Here is a 20,274-nt window from a genome sequence, read left to right on the forward strand (position 1 = left end):
AACTTTTGGGTGTTTACAATACCTTCATATCACGGTAGACACATGCTCCTCTTACACCATGGCAACAGCCCAAGCAGGTGAGGCTATCAAGAACGTGATAGACCACTTTTTTCTGTTGATTTTTGATACTTGGAATAACAAAGCAATTAAAGACAGATAATGGAACTGCATACACTAGCCATGCATTTAAAAAATTCTGTTTAACTTGTAATATCAATCATATTACAGGCATCTCATACAATCCAATGAGACAGGCCATTGTTGGGAGGAAAAGTAAAGATGTTAAGATGATCCTTCAAAAACAAAAAGGGGGAGAAAAGTAGATAAAAAGATAACTTGATAAGGTATTATGATAAGGCACAATCAATTTTTTAACACCTGATGCACAGGGATGTACATCTGCTGAAAAACATTTTGAGCAAAAAAGGGCAGGTAATGAAAAAGATGTCCCAGTAATGTGGAAGGACCCAAAGACAGAAAGGTGGTATGGGCCAGATCAATTATTAACATGGGGTCGAGGGTATGCTTCTATCTTTCCAGATGGCACAGAGAAATCAATTTGGATCCCAGAAAGGAACATTCAACTGTACCTTGACCCAGGAACTGTCCCATCTGACCCTAGGAAAGAACCTGAAGAAGAAAGAACACTGGATCAAAGGGCATTGACCTCGCACAAGGAGGACATTAAGACATAAGAACAATAAGATATTATTTTTCCTGTTTGCCATGCTGACCATCTAGAGAGCCCAAGGACAAGAGACTCAAACACATTGGACTTATATCCAGTTGCAATGTGATTGTGGATAGAGTCATGTTTGTGTGACGCCATATATTTGATAATCTCACTTCATAAACCAGTTGTCTTGGATAACAAAACAAATTTCTACAAACCATATATCAGGAATTGATCCTGATAATATTGCAACCATTGAATAACCTTACTTCCCTGATCCTCCACTTTATCCCATTAGTGTGTGTGCTAGGAGATCTGTGCCTTGTTGTACCTTCTGTTATTCAGTCTATCGGTAGGTCACTCGTGGCTCTGGGGACAGAGATTCACGGATTCAAGTTACTTGCAAAGAAAGGGGGATATGTAGAGGGCCAGTACTGAGCCAGTCCAGTCATGGGTAGAATCTGGGTCAGGATGTCCCTAGGCCCCACTCCTTGTGAGGGTGAATTGTTGCTCAGGGTGATTGGCTCACAATCTTTCCTTGTTTAGCAAGGGAACAGGGCATGATTACCGAGCAGTGATTACACATACACATGATGGAAGGAGGTAGAATGCCAGATGTAATCACTTTTGCTGTTTGTATATAAACCCTTATCCTCAGATAAATAAAAGGACTACCTGGCTTCCCACCTGGCTCATATCTTATGATTCCCACACTCACATTTGGCCCACACCCCTTTGGTGCAGGCATCTCTTTCCTTTAGAAAAGCAGATCAAAGAACCTGTGCTAGCAGCCACCCTGAATATGTTAGGGTACTTGTTGTTACAGGTCAACAAGAGTCAAACATGAGTGAGCAACTGAACAAGAACAGCACTTTATATCTGTAGGGATAGATAACTGCTATTATTTTTCAAATACTTATATATCTTAAAAGATCTCTGATTTCATAAGTATTCATGACTTCTCTCCACTGATAGAACTTGCAATCCATCTAGGCTTTTTTATGATATTCAAGGTTAAAAAACAATCCTATTTGAACTTGAATTGGCTGGTACTTGAAATCTTTCCATCTTGATAGGACCTGCCAGAGTTTACTCTCTGCTGGTATAGTCTTTGAAAATGTATACTACTAAAAATACAAGGAAAAAATTTAAAGATAGTATGATCTTACATATATGTATGCATGAGTACACATATAAGAATGGTCCATGTTCATGTTTAATTGTAGCCCACCCTAGAGTGATTAGAAAGAAAGCAGAAAATTAGGGGGGAGGGGGAACTATTAGTCTATAAGACAGGATATGATTGTGAAGAAATACTGCTGTTATGTAAGAAATGATGAGCTAGTTGATTAGAAAAACATGGAATGACTTGGACCTATGAAGAAGATGCTAACCATCTCCAGAGAGAGAACTGACAAATAGAAATATGCATAGTATAGTCTTACATATATGTGTGTGTGTGCACATATTTTGTTTATAGATGTGTGTCTATACACAGATACATAGATACACATATATTCACATTTAATTGTAGTCTTCTCTAGGGTGGGGAAGGAGGGAGGGAATAAATAAAATAAAAAGTACACAGCAGAAAACAAAAGAAAACAGAAGGAAGCACAGAAAAACTGAGTTGCTTTGAAAACAACATGTCGGATGTATTTCAAAGGTTTTCATGAAAGAGATATTTATTGTTTCATATTGAATATTCTCTCATTTTCTCTTGTGTACATAAAAATGTTCTTTTTTCTTTTCTTATTTTGTATATGTTTTAAATGAATGAAATATTAAAAAAAAGAAAGTATACACTACTATCAAGTAATTTTATGTAGGATTTTTAACATTTTAAAGCACTCTTCATCATGGGGCGGCTAGGTGGCACAGTGAATACAGCACTGGCCCTGGATTCATGAGGACCTGAGTTCAAATCCGGCCTCAGACACATAACACTAGCCATGTGACGTTGGGCAAGTCACTTAACCCCAATTGCCCGCCCCTCTCCCCTCCAAAAAGCAAAGAAACAAAAAATAAAACCCACTGTTTATCGTGTATTTTTCTGAATATGAGCCATAACTTGTATTATCTTTTCAAATGAGTTAGCCATGTTATACTTTCCAATATTCATTATCATATGACATTAAAAAAAACATATATCACTGTTATGATAATTATCTTGTTTTAAACCTAAGAGAAATACACTCTTCCCTCAGGTCTACATGAGTCTCTGCTATGAAGTTATAAGTGCAATCACTGTTGCTCCAACCTCTCAGGAAAATTCCTAATACTTAGGTACAGATTTAATCCTCAGCCTTAATTATGTTTATACTCTCATAAGAGAACTTTTGCATAACCATCAAGTTGTCTGAGATGGCAAGTAACATCTCTGTCTGGAAGAGTTTAGCTGAGACATCTAACTTTAGCCCTGGTGCTATCTGGTCAATTTCTGCTTGTAAAATTCCAGCTTGAGATAGCAATGAAATCCCCAGTATCTGCTGATCAGTTTATTGTTTTGTCTAACTTAGATCTTCAAATTCTGCAATACTTTCTATAATGTGTATATCTTTATCTTCCACCTTTGCCCTCTATGAAAACTAAAATTGTATCCATACTGCCTTGTTCTATATATGATATTGGGAAATATTTTTCATAGCCCCTTACTGTTTTCTATGTAATATAGGACTGTGCTGTGAGCATTTAATAAACCAGTTATTTAAAATGTGTCCATGTTATCATACATATGATTAGCAAAGATAACCTATCAAATGGTCCCAGAATGATTCTTGAAGAGGACTAAAATGATATCACCATGTTGGAGTCAAATGTATGTGACTATGGCCAATCAGACCAATACAAGCTTGGAATTAATTACAGGTTAGGCCCAAATAATCCACATAAATATTTGGAGTAGAAATGTCTCTAAATGTGTGCATCTCACATTTCTTTTTAGCTACTGCAACTTTACTTTGCTCATAGAGAACAGCATTTTCTTTGATGCACTCACAACATGCAGGCCAGTCATTTGTCACGGTCTAATACATTATGCAATCAATTCCAAAATTTTTCAGAGACATTAGGAGTGTCCTTATAGGGGGGTGGAGTCAAGATGTTGGAGTAGAAGCAGGTGCTCTGTGTGGCTCCGATATCCACCTTCCCCAATTCATGTAAAAGGGGACTCTGAACAAACTTTGGAGCTAAAGAACGAACAAAATGACTCAGAGAAGCTAACTTCCCGCTAAGGATAGCCTGGCAGGCCAGCAGCAAGCTGCCAGCATAGTTCTCTGGGAGCAGAGCCCAGCTCCATGCCAAAGTTTTAGCCCCAGGGTGGGCCTGACCAGCCATTGGCTGGAGGGACTCCAGATCACAAGCAACTGGGGCAGTTTCCAGATTTATCAACACAAAGGTGCTGAGGACAAAGTGAGAGGTCAGCGTACTGTGCACTTTGGGACTCAGTAGTTCGGAGTGCATCAGTTTTTGCTCCCAGGGCAAGAAGCTGCTGAAGAGCCACAACTGTGCAGCCACCACGACATGGCAGCTTCAGCTCCTGGCCTGCAGAGTGTAGGGGGGCCAAGCAACCAGTCTGAGGGGTAATCGCTCTTGCTTTAACCTGCTTGAATCTGGATTGCGGTCTAGGGTGGAGGTCCTGGGGTTTGTGTCCAGCGTGACAGAGCATGTGGAGGCTACAGTAAAGGCACCCATCTAATACCTTCAGCAGCTGAGAAAACCCCAGTATTTGGTACAAAACTCCCCTGTCTGATGGCAGAGTCCTACTGTGGCAAAAAGCCCAAAAGTCAAGTAATTGAGTGGCAACATGCCCAGGGAAAGGGAACAAAACAAATAGAAGAACCCAACATTAGACTACTGTTTTAGGGACAAAAAGAGCAAAGCATGGAACAGGAGGAAGATAGTGAAGTCAGAACTCCTGCACCAAAAGCTTCAAAGGAAAATATGAGCTGGTTACAGGTCACAGAGGACCTTAAGAAGCAGATAAGAGAAAAGGAGGAAAAATTGGGAAGAGAAATTAGAACAATGTAAGAAAATTATGAAATGAGAGTCAACAGCCTGACTGGGGAAAATAACACTTTAAAAAATAGACTAGCTCAGTTGGCAAAAGAGGCTCAAAAAGGCAATGAGAAGAAGAATGACTTAAAAATACAAATTTTCCAGATGGAAAAAGAATCTCAAAAGCTCAATGACGAGAATCATTCAGAATTAGATTGGAGCAAATGGAAGCTAATGATTTTATGAGAAATCAAGATGCTGTTAAACAGATCCAAACAAATGAAAGAATAGAAAGCAATGTGAAATATCTCATGGAAAAAACCACTGACCTGGAAAATAGATCCAAGAGAGATAATTTAAAAATTATTGGACTACTGGAAAGCCATGATCAAAGAAAGAACATAGAAATCATCCTCCAAGAAATCCTCAAGGAAAACTGCCCTGATGTTTTAGAACCAAGGGAACAATAGAGGTTGAAAGAATCTACTGATCACCTCCTGAAAAAGATCCCAAAAAGAAAACTCCTAGGAATATTATAGCCAGGTTCCAGAATTCCCAGATTAAGGATAGAATATTACAAGCAGCCAGGAAGAAACAATTTGAATATTGTGGAAACACAATCAGGATAACACAGGATCTGGCAGCTGAGGGATTGAAGGGCTTGGAATGTGATATTCCGGAGGTCAAAGGAGCTGGGATTAAAACCAAGAATAGCCTACCCAGCAAAACTGAGTATCATCTTTCAAGGGAAAATATGGTCATTCAGTGGAATAGAGGACTTTCAAGGATTCTTGATGAAAAAACAGAGTTGAATAGAAAATTTGACATTCAGATACAAGATCATAAGGAACTTATCAAAGTTGAACTATTAACATTCCTACATGGAAAAACAATCATTGTAACTGATGAAACTTCTCAGTATAAAAATAGTTGAAGGGAATCTATCTATCTATCTATCTATCTATCTATCTATCTATCTATCTGTCTATATACATATATGTGTGTGTGTCTGTGTGTGTGTCTGTGTCTACATATGTGAATGGATGTATATATGTTTACAGGTATACATAGACAGAGTGCACAGGACCAATTTAATGGGAAGGTATGATACTTAAAAGGTGAAATTAAGAAGTGAGAGAGGAATATGAGAGGAGATGGGGAGAGACAGACTGGGGTACACTATCTCATATAGAAGAGACAAGGGAAAATGGTTACAATGGAGGGGAAGAACAGGAAGGCAGAGGGGAATTGGTCAACCTTAATCTCATTGAATTTGGCTTGGGGAGGGAATGAAATACACACTAAATAGGGTATCTCACCCTACAGGAGAGTAGGGGGGAAGGGGATGAGAAGGTGGATGATGGAAGGGAGGGCAGGCTGGGGGGGGGAGGGAAGTTGGAAGCACTCACTTTTGAAAAAGGACGGGATCAAAGTAGAGAACAGAACAAGTGGGAGGTTGGATAGGAGGGAGGGAAATACAGTCAGTCTGTTACAATATATCTACTATGTTATTGTTTTGCATTAGCCACACATGTACATCCTATAATGAACTGCTTATCTTCCCAGTAAGGATGGGTGACAAGGGAGGAAGGGAATGAATCTGGAATTCAAAGTTTTAAAATCAAATATTCAAATATGTATGTATATATATATATGTGTGTGTGTGTGTGTGTGTGTGTGTGTGTGTGTATACTATTATCAATACTGTTTTCCATGTAATTGGAAATAAGATATACGGGCACTGGGGCAAAGAGATCCACTGGAAAAGCCAAAAGGGATATGGGAGAAAATATGGGAGAGAGCAGATTGGAGGAGGGGATATCCTGTGGGACTGCTATTTTGGAGGGGTGGGAAGGGGAAAAACGGGGAGAAAATTGGTAACTCAAAATCTGGTGGAAATGAATGATGTAAATCAGAAGTTAATAAGGCATTTGGAAAAAAAGAAAAGAAAAGGGACGGGATCAAAGTAGAGAACAGAACAAGTGGGAGGTGGAATAGGAGGGAGGGAAATATAGTCAGTCTTTTACAATATATCTACTGTGTTAATGTTTTGCATTAGCTACACATGCACAACCTATACTGAACTGCTTATCTTCCCAGTAAGGGTGGGTGACAAGGGAGGAAGGGAATGAATCTTGAATTCAAAGTTTTAAAATCAAATGTTTAAAATTTTATATATATATACTATTACTAACACTATTTTAGACATAATTGGGAAATAAGATATACAGGCACTGGGTCAGAGAGATCCACCATGCCCTACTGGAAAAGTCAAAAAGGGTGTGAGAGAAAATATAGGACAGACCAGATTGGAAAGGGGGATAGCCTGTGGGATTGCTATTTTGGGGCGGTGGGTAGGGGAAAAACAGGGAGAAAATTTGTAACTCAAAATCTGGTGGAAATGAATGATGTAAATCAGAAGTTAATAAAGCAATTGAAAAAAGAAAAAAAGTCCTGATATCACTTCTTCTGATCTCCATGTATGATTTCTTTGTAAAATAGTCTTTTAGGTAAACTTATATTTGGCTTTTCAACAATATTGGTCAGCCCATCAGAGTTGCACTTTTTACACGAGTTTGAATGCATAGCAGTTTATCTCAAAAAAGGAGTTGAATGTCCAGTACCTTATCTTGCCAGGTGATCTTCAGACTTTATCAATGTAGCAATCAATTTTGCATTTTTTGGGATGTCACATGGGATAATATACTTCTACATGGAATACTATTATGATATTTAAAAAGAGAAAACCTCACTAAAATTATTTTTAAAATAATTTTAAATGTAATTTTTTTAATTTTAAAATAAACAATTTGTCTATATAAGTGGTTTTCTACAATCCCTCCAATACTGTAAATATGTTACTAGTACCAGAAATGGGCATTGTTCCTAAGGCAGTTTTGGAGGAATGCTCTTTCAAGTAGATCAACTTTCTTTTTTTTCTTTTTTTTTTACTATTTTTTTAAATTTTTATTTATTTTTTTTTCAAATGCTTTATTAACTTCTGATTTACGTCATTAATTTCCATCAGATTTTGAGTTACAAATTTTTTTCCTGTTTTTCCCCTGCCCACCACGCCAGAATAGCAGTCCCACAGGCTATCCCCTCCTTCAATCTGCTCTCTTCCATATCTTCTCCCATACCCCCTTCGACTTTTCCAGTAGGGCATGGTGGATTTCTATGCCCCAGTGCCTGTATATCTTCTTTCCCAATTACATGTAAGATAGTATTAATAATAGTGTGTGTGTGTGTGTGTGTGTGTATATATATATATATATATATATATATATATATATAATTTTAAACATTTTATTTTAAATCTTTGAATTCCAGATTCATTCCCTTCCTCCCTTGTCACTTACCAAAACTGGGAAGATAAGCAGTTCAGTATAGGTTGTACATGTGTAGCTAATGCAAAACATTAACAAAGAAGATATATTGTAAAAGACTGATTATATTTCCTTCCCTCCTATCCCACCTCCCACTTGTTCTATTCTCTACTTTGATCCCATCCCTTTTCAAAAGTGAGTGCTTCCACCTTCCCTCCCCCCCCAGCCTGCCCTTCCTTCCATCATCTCCCCTCTCAACCCCTTCCCCCTACTCTCCTGTAGGTTAGGTACCCTACTTAGTGTGTACTTCATCCCCGCCCCCAGCCAGATTCAGTGAGAATAAGGTTGACCCATACCCTTTTGCCTTCCTATTCTTCCCCTCCATTGTAACACTTTTCCCTTGCCTCTTCTTTATGAGATAGTTTACCCCATTCTGTCTCTCCTTCTCCTCTCATTATATACTTCTCTCACCTCTTAATTTCCCCTTTTAAGTGTCATCCCTTCTTATTAAATTGGTCCTGTGCCCTCTATCTATGTATACCTGTAAGCATATATACACACATTCACACATACATTCATACGCCCATATACCCTCCAATACAGACATACAAACATACATATATATATATATACATATATACAGTGTTTCCCCAATAATAAGACCTATCCCAAAAATAAGCCCTCCCCTTACTGTGTAAGATTCCTCTAAAATAAGCCCTATTGAGATTGCTACTGTAGTGAAGGTGATCCCCTGCGCTACATGCTACATTATGATACCCTCTGTATGCACTGTCCCCCCCCCGGGTGAAACGCATGCCGCACTCTGAGCTGCATCCAATCAGAGCTGCAGCAGTGAGCGCATCATCCTGTTCTTCCCCAGTGATTTGCTTGCTGGCGCCATTGAGAGCAGTGCCGCGGGGGAGAGCTGAGGCAGGACAACATAAGCCCTCCCCTGAAAATAAGCCCTCTGGTGTTTTCTTTCCAAAAAAAATAATAAGACAGTGTCTTATTATCGGGAAAACACGGTATATATATTCCCTTCAACTATTTTCAAACTGAGAAAAGCTTCATCAGTTACAATTATCCTTTTTCCATGTAGGAATGCTAATAGTTCAACTTTCATCAGTGGCTTATGATTTCTTTTCCCTGTTTACCTTCTCAAGCTTCTCTTGCTTCTTGTATCTCGATGTCAAATTTTCTATTCAACTCTGGTTTTTTCATCAAGAATGCTTGAAAGTCCTCTATTCCACTGAATGACCATATTTTCCCCTGAAACATGATACTCAGTTTTGCTGGGTAGGTGATTCTTGGTTTTAATCCCAGCTTCTCTGCCCTCTGGAAAATCCTATTCCAGGCCCTTCAATACCTCAGTGTAAAAGCTGCCAGATCCTGTATTATCCTGACTGTGTTTCCACAATATTCAAATTGTTTCTTCCTGACTGCTCATAATATTCTTTCCTTGATCTGGGAATTCTGGAACCTGGCTATAATGTTCCTAGGAATTTTCTTTTGGGGATCTTTTTCAGGAGGTGATCAGTGGATTCTTTCCACCTCTATTTTGCCTTCTGGTTCTAAAATATCAGGGCAATTTTCCTTGAGAATTTCTTGGAGGATGATTTCTAGGTTCTTTCCCTGATCATGACTTTCAGGTAGTCCAATAATTTTTAAATTATCTCTCCTGGATCTATTTTTCAGGTCAGTGGTTTTTCCCATGAGATATTTCACATTGCCTTCTATTCTTTCATTTGTCTGGATCTGTTTAACAGCATCTTGATTTCTTCTCTTTGCTCCAATCTAAATCCCAGGGAAAGATTCAACTCATTGACCTTTTGAAATTCTTTTTCCATCTGGCAAATTTGGCTTTTCAAGGCATTCCTCTCTTTGCCTTTTCGAGCCTTTTTTGCCAATTGAGTTAGTCTATTTTTAAGGTGTTATTTTCTCAGGCTGTTGACTCTCATTTCATAATTTTCTTGCATCATTCTCATTTCTCTTCCCAGTTTTTCCTTCACTTCTCTTATCTGCTTCTTAAGGTCTTCTATGGCCTGTAACCAGCTTGTATTTTTCTTTGAAGCTTTTGGTCCAGGAGTTCTGACTTCACTATCTTCCTCCTGTTCCATGTTTTGCTCCTTTTTGTCCCCAAAATAGGATTCTAATGTTGGAATCTTCTGTCTGCTTTGTTTCCTTTGCCTGGTCATGTCGCCCCTCAGTCACTTGATCCCTGGGCTTTTTGCCACATTAGGACTCTGCCCCCAGACAGGGAAGCTTTTGTGCCAAACACTGGGGTTTTCTCAGCTGCCAGAGGTATTAGTTGGGTGCCTTCTTTGGAGCCTCCACATGCTCTGGCAAGCTGGAAACACACTCCAGGACCTCCACCCTAGACTGCAATCCAGATCTAAGCAGGTTAAAGCAAGAGTGATTACCCCTCAGACTAGTTGCTTGGTCCCCCTATACTCTACAGGCCAGGAGCTGAAGCTTCCACATGACCCTGCCTGTGCTGGGTTCTCAGTGGCTTCTCACCCTGGGGGCAGAAGCCAATGTACTCCCAAACTACTGGTTCCAAAGTCCACACTGCACTGACCTCTCACTTTGTCCTTAGCATCTTTGTGTTTATAAATCTGGAAATGGCCATAGCTGCTGATGATCTGGAGTCCCTCCAGCCAGCACCTGGTCAGGCCTGCCCTGGGTCTAAAACCTCTGGCTCCTGCGGGAGTGGGCTCAGCTCTACGCTAGCTGATTCCTGCCAGCCTGTCAGGGTGTCCTCAGCAGGAGGTTAGCTTCTCTGTGTCATTTTGTGGGTCCTGCAGTTCCAAACTTTATTCAGAGTCCCCTTTTTACATGGATTGGGGAAGGTGGAGCCAGAGCCAGGTGGAGGTCCTGCTTCTACTCCGCCGTCTTGACTTCGCCCCCAGTAGATCAACTTTCAAGATTGCAAATATCATATAAACTTAGTATATTTACTACAACCTGATACTATGTAATCAAATGGTTTTCCATTAATTAGTTCATGTGATGTAAACCAGTTCAAACCTTATAGAGCTGAGCTTAAAAACAAATAATAGAAAGAAAAGCAATTAAATTGTCTATAGTTCATCTAAAAGTTGAGAATTTTGGTCTTCATATAACATTTGTTCTTTTATCTTAACATGAACCCTGCATGTGATATAGCTATACTATCCTTATGCTAGAAGAGCAATCAGACTTTGTAAATAAAGTCAATAAGTCCTTTTATTCTGATATTATCAGAGGGGGACCTCAAACAGGAAAAAAGATCAATCTCCATTTAGAACTGAAAAATAAGATGCAAAATGTATTTTTCTAATGATTTGATGGTTTTTTTAAAAAGTAGCTTCAGCATTAAAACTCATTCTTTATAGTTATCAACTCTCTAATATTGTCCATTTTAATTTGAAAACTGGCCTTTTAACCAAGCAAATAGATCATACTACAAATTTAAAGATTTTTTCTTCAATGTTTTTTACAACCCTACTGAAAAGCTATGAGAATAATCCATTTAAATTGTAAACTTCGGCGAATTGAGATCTTGTTCCTAACGATATGTATTTTAAGTTTGTATGACTTTAAAGACTCATTGTGTAATTTTAAAATGGGCCCTATTTTGGGTTAATCTGGGGAACACATGTTCTTCTTTTTTTTAATGTATGCACCTTCAGGTATAGTAACAAAAAATTTCTTGACAATTAATATTAATTTAGATGTGATAGCCTCAATACAACTTGAGACTATCAATGATCACCAAAACATATCCAAAGATAGGTAATAAAACCTATTTAAAGTCTATATATTTTAAGTATTTATGAATATTTAAATGAACCTGCAAGAAGTTCAATGATTTTACTCTTTGGTGAAGGTATCACCGCAGCAAACACTTGGAGTCAGCAGTCTCTGCCTCTCCTCCTCCTGACTCACCGCTTTTCACTCTCATCGAGGAATAAATCAGTCAGGAAGCCTCTCTGCCGCTATGGCATTCAAAGACACTGGCAAGACTTTTGTGGAGCCTTAAGTGGCAATTCGTGTGATCCAGATCACCCTAACCAGCCACAAAATGAAATCAGTTGAGAAAGTGTCTGCTGACCCAATTACAGGAGCCAAAGAAAAGAACTTGAAAGTGAAGGGACCTGTTCGAATGTTCACCAAGACACTTCAGACCACAACTAGAAAACCTCCTTGCAGTGAAGGTTTAAAGACTTGGGATCAGTTCCAGATGAGAACCCTCAAAGGCCTTATTGATTTGCACACTCCTGAAATTGTTAAACAGATCACTTCTATCAGCATGGAACCAGGTGTAGAAGTTGAAGTCACCGTTGCAGATGCCTGACCAATCATCTTTTTTTTTTTTTAAAGCAATTGGGGTTAAGTAACTTGCTCGAGATTACACGGCCAGGTGTTTCTGGGTGTGGTGCTAAGCATCTGAGCCCAGATTTGATCCCCAGGTCATCCCGACACTGAGACCAGTGCTCTTACTCGCTGTGCTACCTGGCCACCCCAAAAATTTCTTTTTTCTTTTTTTTTTTTTGGAGGGCAACTGGGGTTAAGTAACTTGCTCAAGGTTACACAGTTTATTTTTGTGTGGGTGTTAAGTGCCTTAGGCCAGAACCGAGCTCGGGTCCTCTTGACTCCCGGCCAGCGCTTTACTCACTGTGCTACCCCACTCTCAATCATCTCTTTTAATAAATTGATTGCAACTATTGAAGAAAAAATGTTCAGTGGTTTCCTGGATAATTTAAAACATATCATTTAGAATGACCACCATTTCTTGAATCTTTTTCGTTGTTTTACTTAGCACAACATCATAAATCTTAAGATTACAAATACAACTATAGCTATCCCAAAAAGTTTTTAGGAATCCAATGAAAGATCTGAAAGTCAACCACCTATTTCCCAGTTTTGAGCTGGAAGCAACCAATCCTATTGTTTCCTCTAAATGAAATTTGCTATTCCATTAAAAGTCAAACTTTTATATCTTTATCACATTATATTTTTATCCTGTCTATCTTACATGATATATAAATATTATATTTATCATATCATACTGTATTATGTTAATCATATCACATGTTATATAATTATTCCATTCCATTTTGAGAGTATATATATTATCTTCATGTCATTCAAAAAAAAAAGATGTGATTCTGTACAGAATTAATCTTATATATATGAATATGTAATTATTTAAACAATAAGTGATGATATAGCAAGTCTAACAACTGATTTTTACTTATCCCCAGATAAGGAAATTGAAAAAGGAGGGGACACAATTTCAGAAAAGTACAAAATAAAAACACAAAGCAATAGAGTTGTTTATCTTTGTTCCCCAGTATAGTAATTCAGAAATATTTGCTAGTTATATCAAAAAAGGTCTATCATAAGACTTTTGGAGTGCTCCTGTCACAGTCAAAGAAAATTACTATGTAAGAAGGAAGGACACTTCCTTAACAAATTCTGGTCTGATTCTTTAATCCCAAACCTAAAGTCACAGACTGACCTATCATAAATACACCAAAAGAAAATTCCATTAGTTTTGCTTGATTTCAGGTAAAAATTATAAATGCCTTGCTGAGATCCACATTATTACAAGGTTAATGAGCCAGACTCAGAATCAATCATGTGGGAAAAATTTCTCTTCAGAAAAGAAATAGCACAATGGGAAAACTGAGTCAAGAAGGTCCCATCATTGCCTTCATAAGACTTTCTCTCATTTATTAATGCTGACCAGTAACAGTTTTTAGAGGACCCTTCTGAGCAGCTTTCAGCATATCCTTTGAATGGAAGATTGCTGGCTCAAGAAACAGATTTCTATCTTAATTCAAAACCCAGAACAAGTGAAATTGCAGTTCCATACTCTATTGATAAAAATTTAGAACAAGATGCAATTGTTTTTCATGTTGCAATAACAGTCAGCCATCAATTATTTACAATTAACAAAAACATTCAAAGACAGTTTTACTGAATATATGCAAGCCTTTACCAAAAGGGTTCATTCATTATTTTATTCTTATTTAAACTCATCCAAATGGAAAAAATCAATTAAGAAAAAATTAGGAAAATATTCACATTATAAGTTTATACATAAAAAATTAGGAAAATATTCACATTATAAGTTTATACATAAATACAAATTCATATATATCCAAGAACAAAAATATTTGTCGTTGAGTAAAACTAAGTTTACTCAGATATGTAATTTTAATACATAATTCCAAGTACAATTCATTATATAAAGTTTTTAAAATGTTATTTCTTACTATATGCTATGAGAGGTTGAGGGCAGAAAGGTTTGGGTTCTCTTTTCTAAGATAATGGAATTTCCAAGTACACCTGAAAAGCTCAATCAAACTTATTACATGCAATACTTAACCAGAAAAGCATACCACTATCCAGATTTTCTTTTTTAAAAAATGATTACACTGTAGGCACAAATTAAAATAAAATAAAATATGATGGTTTCCCAGAGGCAAAATGAAAGAAATTAAGCATACTAATACAATATCATGAACTTAAAACATAGATCCCAAAAACTTATTTCCAGAAAAATTATATTAATAAAATTGAATGAATTTGTGAATCACATTATCAAAAAAAATTTCATTCTCCTAGTTAGTTATTCTACACTATGTACATTGAGTCCAGCATAGAGTAATTAAAGTCCAGTTATACTTGATGGTTCCAAAATGACTCTTATTCTTGCTCTGTTTAAATATTCTACCTTAATGCCAGATTTCAAATGTATTTTCCATCAAAACTCTTTTGCTTACACAGGGTCAAATGTCATAATAATTCAAAGAGAAAAAACCAAACATCTCACTTTATGCATGCAATGTTTGTTTGCAGGGTCCTTCCTAGAAGGCAGCACAGGAAATAGAGCTGTAAATTGCAGTTTATAAAGAAAAAAGACTGCTTAAATTGTTGCAAAAAAAGAAAAATTACTTACTTAGTATAGCTAATTTAGTGTAGACTAAAGGGAAAAGAGTCAGTCTTCTTTATCAGGTAAGAAAAAGGAAATAAAGAGACACGAATATATTTAATTCTTTTCTGACATACCTAGTCAAATTTTGCAGTACATTCAAAAGGGAATTGCATCATAATTTTGTATTCCCTCCATAAAGATACAAATATGCCTTTCAATTTGTTCTTCAAGGACAAAATTTTCAAATTAATTTTTAAATTGTTCATTTGGTAAATATATTAACTGAGTTGAATTGTGCCAAATTTAAATTGTGCTATGGTTCCAGCTCTGTTCTATATCACAAGGATGTCTAAATAGCTGAGATAAAATTCAAATACTAGTCATCTCAAAATTGATTGTAAAAAAAAGTATTTCTTGCCTTCAAAGTCCAATAAGATATTTCAATGTTATAAAAACATTCATTCGTGGTAAACAAATTTTCTTTCATTTGACTTCTACAGAGGGAAAATGTCCTCTTATCTCACTTTTTTCCCTCCTGTTTACTCTCAGCCTGACTCAAATAAGGAGCATTAGGTTATAGAAGAGAAAAATCCCCAGACTTGTTTCCTGCTGGTTTTTTTTTAAATCCACTCCCATTAAAAGTTTAGTCAAAGAGTCAGTAGAAGTTATTATTTTGCAGGAAGGTAAAGTCTGCATCAGACTTGAAGAAATCATAGACAACTCCAGTTACTTTGATTATGAAGCTTCAGCAATTAATGTTTAGTCCATACAGATGTTAGTTTCCAAAGATCTTCACAATGTCAAGGATATTGGTAATCTAGCTGTTTCTAGAGTTCATTAATTTTTTTCCTCAGAGTTTAACCAGACTGGAGTTCACATATCAGTACTGATCAGGAGCAATTTAACTCCCAAATCTACTAGCAATTGCTACAAATTAGAATCATCAGATCATTGACCACTCAATGAAGAGCTGAGGTTTTTTTTGGAAGGCAATTGGGGTTAAGCTACTTGCCCAAGGTCACACAGCTAGTTAAGTGTTAAATATCTGAGGCTGGATTTGAACTCAGGTTCTCCTGACTCCAGGACTGGTGATCCATTCACTGTGCTACCCAGCCACCCCCAAGAGTTGAGATTTAAGACAGATTTTAACCAGAACACTGAAACAGTGCAGTGCATTGATATTACAAAAGACTATCAGACAAGTTAATGTGAAAAATGACCCAATGTAGAATTGAGATTTGCATCAGATTTGTATTTTTTTAACCTGACTGCACAAACCAACAGGGATTTCCAAACCAAAAAGTGATTTCTGACCACTCAAAGCAGTTTTATGTCAGTTTTTATCCAGACCAGGCCAGAACTACTGAAGAATTTAAAAAAGAAGGGTTATCAAGATCATACTTTGTCTCCAAATCTAAGCTGTCACTAAAAGTCCTGATATAATAATTTAATGTACATGGTGCTATTTTTCTAATCAACAGTTTCCTTGGGCTGACTCAATATTAGTAAAACTATCAATAAAATTGACTATATCAACAACACAATAACAATAATAGTATGATTAGCTCAAAAGAAGAGGGGGAGCTTTTGACAGAATATAACACCTATTCCTATTAAAAGCACTAGAAAATATTGGAATACATGGAGCTTTCCTTAAAATGATAAGTAGTATCCATGTAAAACCAAGAGCAAACATTAAAATGGGAATAAATGGATGTTACTTAGAAATTCTCCCCCCAAAACAGGGGTGAAGCAAGTATGCCCTTTATTACCATATCATTTAATATAACTTTTTTTGAGCAAATTTGCTCAAGGTTACATGGCCAGTTATTTCTAGGTGTGGTGCTAAGTATCTGAGCCCGGATTTGATCCCCCAGGTCATCCCGACACTGGAGCCGGTGCTCTTACTTGCTGAGCCACCTGGCTGCCCCTAAGCAATTGGGGTTAAGTGACTTGCTCGAGGTTACATGGCCAGGTGTTTCTGGGTGGGTGCTAAGTGTCTGAGCCCAGATTCAATCCCCAGGTTATCCCAACACTGGAGCTGGTGCTCTTACTTGCTGTGCTACCTGGCCACCCCTACTTAATATAATTTAAGGCAAGAAAAATAAGTGGAAGGAATAAAAATAAAGATGAAAGAAAATGATCATTCTTTGCAGATGATATGGTATACTTAGAGAACCTTAAGAGAATCAACTAAAAAACTAGTTTAAATGATAACTTCAGCAAAGTAGCAGAATAGAAAATTCCATATACTATCAAAAATATCCAGGAGGAAGACAAAGAGAAATTCCATGTAGAATAAGTGCAGACAAAATAAAATAATTGGGAATCATCCTCCTGAAACAAAACAAGAAAGATATGAACATAATTACAGAACAACTTTTCTGCAAATTAAAACAGATTTAAATGATTGGAGAAATATTACTTGCTTATTTTAGCTCTTCCAGGAGTTGAGGGGGGGAAGTGATAACACCAACTCACATTTTTTCTTTGAAGCTTTGCATGTAGCCATTTTGACATTATTGTCCTCTTCCAAGTTTGTACCTTTGCCTTCCCTGTCACCATAGTAACTTTTTATAGTCAGGTTTTTTGGGTTTTGCTCCTTTTTCCAGCCTATTTCATAACTTTTCACTTTATGTTAATGTTGACTTCTGCTTCTGTATTAGGGAGAGTACTGTATCAAGCTTCTTGTGCTGGGACACAGGGCTTTGCCCTGGGCTGCAACCTGCTACTCTTTCAACTCAGATTTGGCCTGTGCTGGACTGTGATCCCCACCCACACCAATGAGAAAGACCATTCCTCCTGACCCTCCTGAAAGAGTGCATCATTGCTCTAAGATTGATTTTCAGGTTTTCTTCCAAGGTTACTTAGAGGCAAATTTGGGGGAGCCTAGGAGAGTTCCTGCCTTACTCTACCATCTTGACTCCAGAAGTCCCAAGTGTGACTTTTTTCCAAACCAGGTCTGTGATACTTGGGGACCAGTCAACTGGGAGCTCAGTACTATGACAATGCCAATTGTTAGCCTTGAAGATGGCTACTACAACAGCAGCTGTATCAGGAACACTCATTGCCCAGTAATATAAAAGGGATTGAGCATATAGTTAAAAAAAGATCAGAAGGGACCCTTGTGCTTATACTCAGTACAGGACCAGGCACCATCTGACAGTTCCATTATACATTATTTAGGTCTGAGTTGCAGTTTTAGGATGGAGAAGAATGCTTTTGGTTGGTCACAAGGGAGTAGGGACCTTTGGTCAGTATGAGTCAGAATTCTAGGGAAGAGAGAAGTTGTGGTCCCCAGAGAGCAGTGACCCTACTCGGGTAAAAGCCAGACCATAGACCAGGAGAATAGTAACCATGTCCCTACCCAATCACACAAATTGGAACAAAATCTTAATGGACCCCCAGAACTAGCTATGAAAACAAGATGAAAAAAGCCTGAAGTTTGGGACAGAATCCCCTCCCCCCCAAACCTAAAATGACATATTATCTAAGATAAAGTCCAAAGTAAAGAAATACGTTGGAGAAAGGAGCAAATGTGAAATAAGGACTTGCACACAAAAATCTACTGTGGTGACAGGAAAGTACAAGACAAATTAGAAGAAAACAAAATAGTGAAAGCATCTAAAAGCAATGTTTTAAAGAAAAACACAGGGGCAGCTAGGTGGCTCAGTGAGTAAAGCACAGGCCCTGGAGTCAGGAGGACCCCAATTTGGTTCCAGCCTCAGACACTTAACACACACACACACACACACACACACACACACACACAAACTAGCCATGTAACCTTGGGCAACTTAATCCCAATTGCCCTCCAAAAGACAAAGAAAAATACAGAAAAGAAATAAGTGCAGTAACAATTTCTGCCTGATCAAGATAATTATCAAAGACAGTCCAAAGGAAAAATGTTATCCACCAACATATCAGTCCTTCCTTGACCTTTTCTAAAGCCACACTGGCTCATTAGGAGATGACCATCTTTTAGGATTAGTCTATTAAGAAGGACTCTGGCAAGCATCTTGCCAACGATGACTGAAAGAGATACAACTTCCCCCCTCCCTTCCACCACCCTGTGATTTTCACAGCACAGCCTATTTTCTTTTTCTTTATAGGGATGGAAAATTGAGTCATCCTTGAACTCCTGTGGGATAATCTCTTCTTGCCATATAACCCAGAGCATTTCAGACAGATTTTGTATGAGAAATGGGCCCCTGCCCCTTGTAGATCTCTGCTGAAATGAAATGATTACCCAGGGCTTTATAGCACAAGAGGAGCCTAATGGCTTTCAAAACTTTTCTTCAGTTGGAAGATTCACTTCTTTAAAATTTAAAAATAAATATAAAAAGTTCTCGGATTCTCCTACACCCTATCTATGATATTTCACAGTTTGAAAGATACAAGGGACTTCAACTGTCATCCCACTCTGCCATGAGTATGTTGATAACTTAGGCGATACTTTTTCTAACTAACCTGTAATGATCTCCATTTTTGGCTATGGCACCTCTCTTTTTTCCTTCCTTTCCCCAGCATCAACTCCTTAAATTGCTTATCTTCAAAGCAGTCATGTGGATAGATAATTTTTTCCTAGGATGTATAGTTTGTATTTTTATCATAGAGACACTGAAGAATTTTAGTCAAACTATTTCATGTTAAAGCCTTGTAATGCGAATGTAAATTTTAAAGATCTTCCCTGCCCCTAGGCTAAAGTGCACCAGAAGCCTGGGGAGGGAGGCTTGTTTTTCAGTAGATACTTTTTGATTGGCCAGTGGGTCAATAAGGTTGTTACATTCTCTGAGCCAGGAGAAGGCTATATAAGCCCTGATGTGTAGCTTTGTTTTGGGACTCACTTTGAGAAATGTTCTGTGATTTGATCTGAATTCTGGGAAGCCGTTGTTGAGAGTCCCCCGGCTTTGAAAAACCCAGAATGTGGAAACCCAGATGTTGACTGGGTATGGATGTAATGGTTGGACAGTTTGGAAATCTGTCTACTTGATGTTTCTGTCTTGATAATTATGCCTGTGTACTTTGAGGTTCAGGGTGCTGACCTTTTCTCCTGAACAAGGTAAATGATATATGTCTGACTGATTAAAGTAAGCTTGTTAACCCATTTTGAGTTGCTTTCCTTTAGCAAAGCAGATCCAAGAACCTGTGGTAGCTGCAAACCCTGAGGACGCTTGGGGTGCTTGCTGCTACAAGCCTTAATCCTTTTTCCAGTTGTGAATTATGCTTTCTCTTTTTATTTTTCATGTCATACTTTCTGCAATATTTTACTAGTAAAGATAAGAATCTGCAGCTTTGTATCTCTGGTTCAGACATGGTGTAGTTGTAAGAATTCTGTTGCTGTTTAGTCCTAT

At 37.7% G+C, this 20,274-nt stretch overlaps 1 protein-coding gene and 1 pseudogene across 1 annotated transcript in view; both read left to right on the forward strand.

Annotated features, from left to right (window-relative positions):
- The window catches only part of PHAX (phosphorylated adaptor for RNA export), a 502,400-nt gene that overhangs the window by 116,644 nt on the left and 365,482 nt on the right, over positions 1-20,274 (forward strand). The gene's annotated exons all lie outside the window — the stretch shown is intronic.
- LOC138161282 (small ribosomal subunit protein uS10-like) lies at positions 11,846-12,331 on the forward strand (annotated as a pseudogene).

This window comes from Petaurus breviceps, unplaced genomic scaffold (genome assembly GCF_028583685.1).
Source record: "Petaurus breviceps papuanus isolate PSGF00001 unplaced genomic scaffold, PetGlider_PUasm1.0 184, whole genome shotgun sequence".
NCBI lineage: Eukaryota > Metazoa > Chordata > Mammalia > Diprotodontia > Petauridae > Petaurus > Petaurus breviceps.